Source organism: Paroedura picta, chromosome 4 (assembly GCF_049243985.1).
Source record: "Paroedura picta isolate Pp20150507F chromosome 4, Ppicta_v3.0, whole genome shotgun sequence".
Classification (NCBI taxonomy): domain Eukaryota; kingdom Metazoa; phylum Chordata; class Lepidosauria; order Squamata; family Gekkonidae; genus Paroedura; species Paroedura picta.
In genome coordinates this window covers 75,476,624-75,484,707 of record NC_135372.1, presented here as the reverse complement: position 1 = coordinate 75,484,707, position 8,084 = coordinate 75,476,624, and the positions used below count along the sequence as shown (strand labels likewise).

Genomic DNA, 8,084 nt, shown 5'->3' with positions numbered 1-8,084 from the left:
TTGCAAGATGGAGCTGTTCCACCAGGCGTATGGTTGAGGCCAAGGTGGAGGGATCCCGACATTCGATCCAGGGCCCCCTGGGTTCATCTGATCGATCTGGGGCCTCACTCCCACTAGGAGATCAACAGGATGGTTGTTCCCCAGCTGAACGAGGGGAATAGATAGTTTTTGCTTGCGACCTTGATATTGATTGATATTGATATTAACTGGTTTTAATAGTTGTACTATGGGAATTATAGGATTTTATTGTTATCTATTTTGTTCTGTAAACTGCCGTGAGCCCAAAGGGAACGGCGGTATATAAATTTAACAAATAAATAAGCACATGATCAGAAATCCCTCAGTGTGACTCTCTGGAACCTACCTTCCATGGTAGATCTAAACCACAGCAGAAAAATGCTTACCACACCAGACACTGAAAGGCAGTCTAGTCCTTATAATACTCTTGTAATCCTACAACTTTCTCACTAATCTTTCCTTTACTTAACAACCTGTTAACCACATCTTCCTTTTCAATCTTGCTTTTCTTACTTTTTTTCTAAACAAATCCAATCTCTCATCTGACATATGTTAATCTGGATTTCAGTAAAGCTTTTGATAAGGTTCCTCATGATATTCTTGTTGACGAGTTTGTAAAATGCGACATGGATCCTAATTCTGTCAGGTGGATCGATAACTGGTTGACAGATCGTACCCAAAGGGTACTTGTTAATGGTTCACCATCCTCTTGGAGACGAGTGACAAGTGGAGTGCCCCAAGGATTTGTCCTGGGGTCTGTGTTGTTCAACATATTTATACTTGATTTGGATGAGGGATTACAGGAGAAACTTATTAAATTTGCAGACTATACTAAACTGGGAAGGGTAGCAAACACAACAGAAGGCAGAATCAGAATACAGGATGATCTTGATAAGCTTGAGAAGTGGTCTCAACTGAATAAAATGAAGTTCAATAGGGACAAATGTAAAGTTCTGCATTTAGGTAGGAAAAACCATCTACACCAATATAGGATGGGGGAGACTTGCCTTGGCAGTAGCATGTGTGAAAAGAATCTAGGAGTCTTAGTAGACCACACATTGACCATGAGTCAACAGTGTGACTCAGTGGCTAAAAAGGTAAATGGGATTTTGGGCTGTATCAAGTGGAGTATCATGTCCAGGTCACGGGAGGTGATGTTACTGCTTTACTCTGCTCTGGTTTGGCCTCACTTGGAGTACTGTGTTCAGTTTGGGTCACCCCAGTTGAAGAGGGATGTAGAGAAAAGGGAGCGTGTCTAGACGAGGGGAACAAAGATGGTGAGGTGTTTGGAGACCAAGACGTATGAGGAAAGTTTGGGGGAGCTTGGTCTGTTTAGCCTGGAGAGGAGACAACTGAGAGGGGATCTGATAACCATCTTCCAATATTTAAAAGGGTGCCATATAGAGGATGGAACAGAGTTGTTCTCTCTTGCCCCAGTGGGACGGACCAGAACCAATGGGATGAAATTAATGCAAAATAAATTCTGTCTAAATATCAGGAAGAAGTTCCTGACAGAGCGGTTTCTCAGTGGAACAGGCTTCCTTGGGAAGTGGTGGGTTCTCCATCTGATGGAGAGGCTGATTCTGTGAAGGTTCAAGGAGGTGGAAGGTTACAGTGGATGAGCGATAAGGTTGTGAGTGTCCTCCACTGTGTGGAGGGTTGGACTAGATGACCCAGGAGGTACCTCCCAAATCTATGATTCTATGATTCTATCATCCTAGTTGCCATCTTCTGAGTCTATGATTCTATGATTCTATCATCCTAGTTGCCATCTTTCCTCCCCCCAACTCTGTAATGCTCCTTTTAAAGATACAGTAGCAAAAACTGCACACAATATTCCAAACAAGGGTATACTACAGATCTATACAGGGACATTATTATAATAACAGTTTTATTTTCAACACTCTTTCCTAATAATCCCTAGCACTGAGCTTACTTTTTTTCTTTTTTCTTTTTACTGAGTCTACACTTTCATTGAACTGCCCATTACAATTCCAATGTCTCTTTCTGTTTCTGTTTCAGCAACTTCACACTCCATCTGTAAACAGCCCGTGGCGCCACGGGCGCCACGGACTGTATAAAGGAGTAAGGGGTAGTGGGGAGGAGTTAGGGCGGGACCGGTCCGGGATAAAAACTCGGGGGGGGGGCCAATCAGGAGCCGCGAAGCGGCTCCTGATTGGCCCCTCCGAGTGTCAATCCCGCCCCAAGCAGACAATGGGGAAAATGGCGGCCCGCCTGGTGAGAGCCTCGGCTGGGGGGTGGGCCGGGAAGCCTTCTCTCGGCCGGCGGAGCGGCCTCGCAGCGTTGTGGACGCTGCGAGCCCGCTCCGCCGGCCGAGAGAAGGCTCCAGAGAGCCTCGGGGGGGTGGATGGGTGGGGGGGGGGAAGGGAAGCCTTCTGCCGCCCCAAGGAAGCCCCCGCCGCAAACACAACACAAGACTCCAGCCGCCGAGAAGCTGCAGAGAAAAAAGAAACACCCCCGGAGGAGCCTTTCGCCGCTAGCGCGACGAGAGGCAGCAGAAAAAAAAACCCCTGTAGGAGCTCCAAGCCGGCGCGCCGACGAGAGGCAGCAGAAAAAAAAACCCTGTAGGAGCCTTTCGCAGATCCAAGCAGCAGAAAAAAAAACCCTGAAGGAGCCTTTCCCAGCTCCAAGCAGCAGAAAAAAAACCCCCTGTAGGAGCTCCAAGCCGGCGCGCCGACGAGAGGCAGCAGAAAAAAATTAACTCTGTAGGAGCCTTTCGCAGATCCAAGCAGCAGAAAAAAAAACCCCTGTAGGAGCTCCAAGCCGGCACGCCCACGAGAGGCAGCAGAAAAAAAAAACCCTGTAGGAGCCTTTCCCAGCTCCACGCAGCAGAAAAGAAAAACCCTGTAGGAGCCTTTCCCAGCTCCACGCAGCAGAAAAGAAAAACCCTGTAGGAGCCTTTCCCAGCTCCACGCAGCAGAAAAAAAAAACCCTGTAGGAGCCTTTCCCAGCTCCACGCAGCAGGAAAAAAAAACCCTGTAGGAGCCTTTCCCAGCTCCAAGCAGCAGAAAAAAAAACCCTGTAGGAGCCTTTCCCAGCTCCACGCAGCAGAAAAAAAAAACCCTGTAGGAGCCTTTCCCAGCTCCACGCAGCAGAAAAAAAACCCTGCAGGAGCCTTTCACAGCTCCACGCAGCAGAAAAAAAAACCCTGTAGGAGCCTTTCACAGCTCCACGCAGCAGAAAAAAAAACCCTGTAGGAGCCTTTCACAGCTCCACGCAGCAGAAAAAAAAAGCACCTCCTGGTGTCCCCTGGGTCCTAGCGCCCATTGCATTCCTGGTTGCAATGGGCTTTCTTGCTAGTTAGTATATATTTAAAGTTGGGGAAGGGAGGGGGTTGTTCCAAAGTGCATCATTTTGCAGAAAAGCTATGTAAGCTCTGAGATTTGCATATATGCGCCATTATGTGGTGGGAAAGGGGGGGGGGGACTGCTTCCCAAAAGCAATAAACTTGGGACAAATAACCTAAGTGGAGATGGCCATTTTCTTTGGTGCTGCTCTGTGAAGAAAACAAGTAGCTATCCCATATTCCTTCACACTTAGTAAGATTGCCTTTGAAAAATGTCCAAGGATTGGATCCAGCTAAGTTTTCACTGAATCTCACCCAGTTCTTCTCCTTCTAACATCCTCATTTCATGTGGCCTTTGTCCATGCAGGTCCCTGATCTTCAGCATGGCCTTTAGGAGTCGTCAAAGGGCATCCCTCCATTGTAAACAGTGGAAAAGCTAGTCAATTCCACCCCCAAATGATTATGCCCTAAGGCGAAGTGTTTTCGCCCTTTAGAACCCTTCCACAGTGATGCAGTCTAGTCAGCCAAGCATTATAAAATACTCACTGAGATTGCTTGATCCTGTGTTCCTCCCAGTTTTGATACCATTTGTCACAGTAAGCATATATACACATTGCCTATTCATTAAAAGGAGAGTAAGCTTTGGCCCAAAGGAGTTTGTTGAGAATCAGAATACACCGTTTTGGGGGGAGAAGACATTAAGGGATATTTGGCATATATAAAAGAACTAACAGCACTGCTGTTTGCTGTTTTCATGTCTAAACATGTTGATTTCTATGCTATCAGCAACCAACTTGTATTTTAAAACCTGTACATGTTTATGAAAAGGACACAATGCTGTAAACGGCTATGAGGGTGTTATTGGGTGGAGGGGCAGCTACTGTATTTCCCCTAAACTGCCTTTAATTCTTTTCTTTCTTATATATTTTGTGGTTTGTTCTTTTCCAACAAGTGTATACACAGGGAGGAGTAAGCTTTGCCTCTCAGCAGCAGGTAGTTTGCAAAGCACACGGCTGGCAAGCCGTTTGGCACTACTCTATTTTTAATATACATGGCTGACCCTAATGATAGTCTATTGAGATGAGGGCAAGGAATGTCTGATCAAGTGGAGATTAATTTTTGACTGTGCTGTCTGGAAATGCATGAAAATGCTCTCCTTTTTTTCTACTTAGACTCACTGGATGCTTTGATTGATTGACTAGTTTACAAATGAAGGTGATAAAATTAGGTTGAAGACCACATACATTTCTTAAAATGAGACTGGCTGGTCATGGAGACAATGAGGTTTGGACAGATTGTATTGCTGGTTTAGGCAATCTTGTGAACATGTCAAGATTTATAGACCTGTACTGTAATGTTACAATTGCAGCTCACTGATATAGGTTTCTTTTCAAATTCTTTCCCATTTTATTTGAGAAAGGCCATTAGAGAGTTATAGACTATTGAAAAAGCTTTTCCTTTACTAACCCTTAATAAACTCTTCCAAACAAGGACTGCTGCATTTTTGTATCACATTTAAACATAAATCTATAAAACATGTTCACTCTGGTTTAGATAATTTGATTATTATTATCTAAATGGAATTATGGCACACATAGGTTTGTAATATATAGTGAAGAAAACATATGTTAAGGTTTGTCCAATACCTTTAGATATAGCATTCTCCTTCACACATGTATGCACTCACACAATTTTCTAGCTGAGCTTTTTTATAATCTTAACTAGAACTTTGAAAGTAATTCTTGAGCCTCAGCGCTGAGATTTTTAACAGACAGTTGAAAGCAAATTCCTATTAATATTTGCATATTTTATTTTAGCAACAAGGATTTCTTAAATAAATGAAAATATCCTCCAAGATAATGGAACAGTCAAGAATTCTGGGATTTGCGCAAAATTAAAAACGTATGTATTGACAGTTAGTGTGTATATGTGTGTGTGTGTGTGGGGGGGGAGAAATGGATGGCAAACATCTTAAAGAATAAGCTATTAATTCTACTTCTTGCAATAATGCAAATAAAATGTCAGATCCTGAGGTATTTAACAGTGTAGCTGATACTACAATAACATGAAGAACTATTTGTCTAATATTCTGTCAATTCTGATTCCCTCCCTTTCAAAACCATTCAAAAATTCAAATTCAAAACCTTTAGTAGCATATACAAAATCATTCTTATAGCTTTCTCCACAACCTCTTACTTACCCAAAGCCAAAATCTTATTTATTCTTCCTAATCCTTCTTTCTGAGGTGGGGTGTAGAAAGATTCAATTTCCTACATTCTGGGTAATAGAACTATACTACAGTTTATTATGAGAAAACCAGTACTTCATTAAACTCATGGATTGTAATGATGCTTCCTTAGAAACAAGTAAAAAAGGGAAAGCATCGAAATAACATGAATGTGTCTGGTAGACATTAAGCAGGACACAAACTACCTGATACACCTTGACAATATCTGCAAAATACCACTCAAATGACAACGGTGATAGTTTTAAATGTCTCCTATCTGATATTGAGGATGGAACCTTCTGCAGTACCTGTAGCTCTTCCTTGAATCATTAAGTTTCAGGTGTGATAAGTAGTTGAGCTGTGCATAATTTTCCTTGACAGAAAAACTAAGAAGAGAAAGAGAACAAGAATACCAGAAGCTGGAAGCATTGGAGAACAACAGGTTATCTATGTATTAAAACAACTCCAAAGACAATATTCATAGTGATACTGAGGCTACAGCTCCGTGGAAGGGCTCCTACCCTGTATGGACTAGGTCCAAGTCTCAGCATCTGGCATTTCCACTGACATCAGGTTTAAAAAAACCTGAGCCATCTGGTTTATAAGACGTAATTTTAAATCTTGGATAGTTATTCTGCCCCACCCACTTAGCTGTAAAGGGTTATCATCTGAGCTAGATATATGTCTTTTTGCGGAACTAAGGCACTAAGAAGGAGGGCTAGAATCAGCATGGAGCTGGACACTTCATGCCCCCTCCCAGAAAATAAATTTTAAAATTAACCCTAAAACATATCAAAGATGTTGTGCAAAAATGTGCAATACAGCTGGTATACAGTTGGACCAGCCACACTAGAGATGCCTTACACAATAATTTCCAACATGGAAGTCACTCCTGTCAGGAAAACTGCATGAATCTACAATTGTCACCCTGACAAATGCATAAGCAAAGATGTCTAATAAAATACTTATGGGTTGGGTGCCATTTCCTACAAAGAAGCAATTGTAACACAGGAAATCTAACCTGGAGTTAAGTGACGTTTAGCCAAAAAGCGAAAGAAAGAAAGAAAGAAAGAAAGAAAGAAAGAAAGAAAGAAAGAAAGAAAGAAAGAAAGAAAGAGCCTGTGTGAATTTTATGTCAGATTAGATGGAGTTGGGTAGGGAGGGGCTTTTCTTAACCCCAATGTGTCTAAGTCTTTGTACCCAACAAAACCATTTCCCCTGATGTTTCAAGGAGAAGTTCCCACATTCACAGATGACTTGGAATGGAAGTTCTTCTGGACTATTGCTCCTTAGTGATTAAGTAGCAATTAAAAAGTCACAATACCATTTTTAAAGTGAAAGGAAAAGCCTTATTTTCCCAGTTCCCATTTACATCTCATTGGATGTTGGATTCCTGAAGAGGCTGTAGATGTTGCAGTTTTTATGTTGCAATGTTCATATTTTTATACTCTTGGGCATTTTTATAGAAAAGCATACCTTGTAAATGCTGTTAATGATTAACATTTAAAAGAGTAAAATACGAATCAACATTATTTAATGTCCAGTATCACTGGATATTGTTTTCCCAGAAACCCAAGCATGGAATGCATGGATAAAAACAAAAATAAGACTATTAAAATGCAACTGTGTGTAAATTCAGCTTCTATCATTAATGAGATAATTTTCTCTTTAGTGTTTTTCTCATCAGAAAAATACACAGCTGGTTAATTAAAATCTAATAATTAAGGCATGAGGAAACGGGCTTGCTTAGGAGAAAGCTTTAAGAGATCTGAACCTAAATAGTTTTGCTTTTCCAGGGCTATTTCCACCAGCTTTCCATCTCCCCCATCCCTTGTAATACTCTAAATGTTTTCTAGAAATGTATGAAGTCTCCATGCAGAGGCATTTAAAGGTTTAGATATGTTTGGAACACAGCTATTTTTCAGTCTTCAGAGGTAGCCAATCCAAGCGCCTGTTAGTTTACAAGCGTCTGCCATCTTTCTCTGTGGTTGACAGTGAAAATAGACTGATGGATCACTTCCCTGTGTCACTGCTCTAGACCGGTGACAATCAGTGAAATGATTGTGTCTGCCTCTACACATATCTGTAATTGATTGCCTAAACCCTAAGACTCTCTTTCCTAGTTGATATGATGGAACATTGGACTGAAATCACTCTCGATGAGGAGGAGTCAGGACCATTTGTTATTTACTTCTCTGCTTGCTTCTCTCTCCTACTCTGCTTGAATTGTCCCACAAGAACACATTATGGTAATCAGACAGAATGTATGTATAGGAATCAATCAAAGGGAAAGCCGTTACAAGAGTTATGACATTACAAAGTCTGTTTGTAACTTTTGATTTATGGAAGATTTTCTGTTTTATAAATTGTGAGTGAGGCATGGTGGGACAGCTTAACCCTTGAGCTCCTCTGAGTGTAGTAAAACACACAAATTAGAGAAGTAACATAGCCTAATCTTAATTCATCAAACCCTGCTTCATTATGGGAGGTTGTTAGCCTTCTTATAATGTATGCCATTCAGATATGTTTTGG

General features: G+C 41.6%; 1 long non-coding RNA gene across 1 annotated transcript; it reads left to right on the top strand.

Moving 5' to 3' along the window:
* The first annotated feature begins 2,215 nt into the window (after positions 1-2,215).
* On the top strand, positions 2,216-6,543 carry LOC143836817 (uncharacterized). Its single transcript, XR_013230762.1, has 3 exons — positions 2,216-2,256; positions 5,143-5,227; positions 5,934-6,543. It is a non-coding gene; the product is annotated as an uncharacterized LOC143836817 (long non-coding RNA).
* The last annotated feature ends 1,541 nt before the right edge of the window (positions 6,544-8,084 follow it).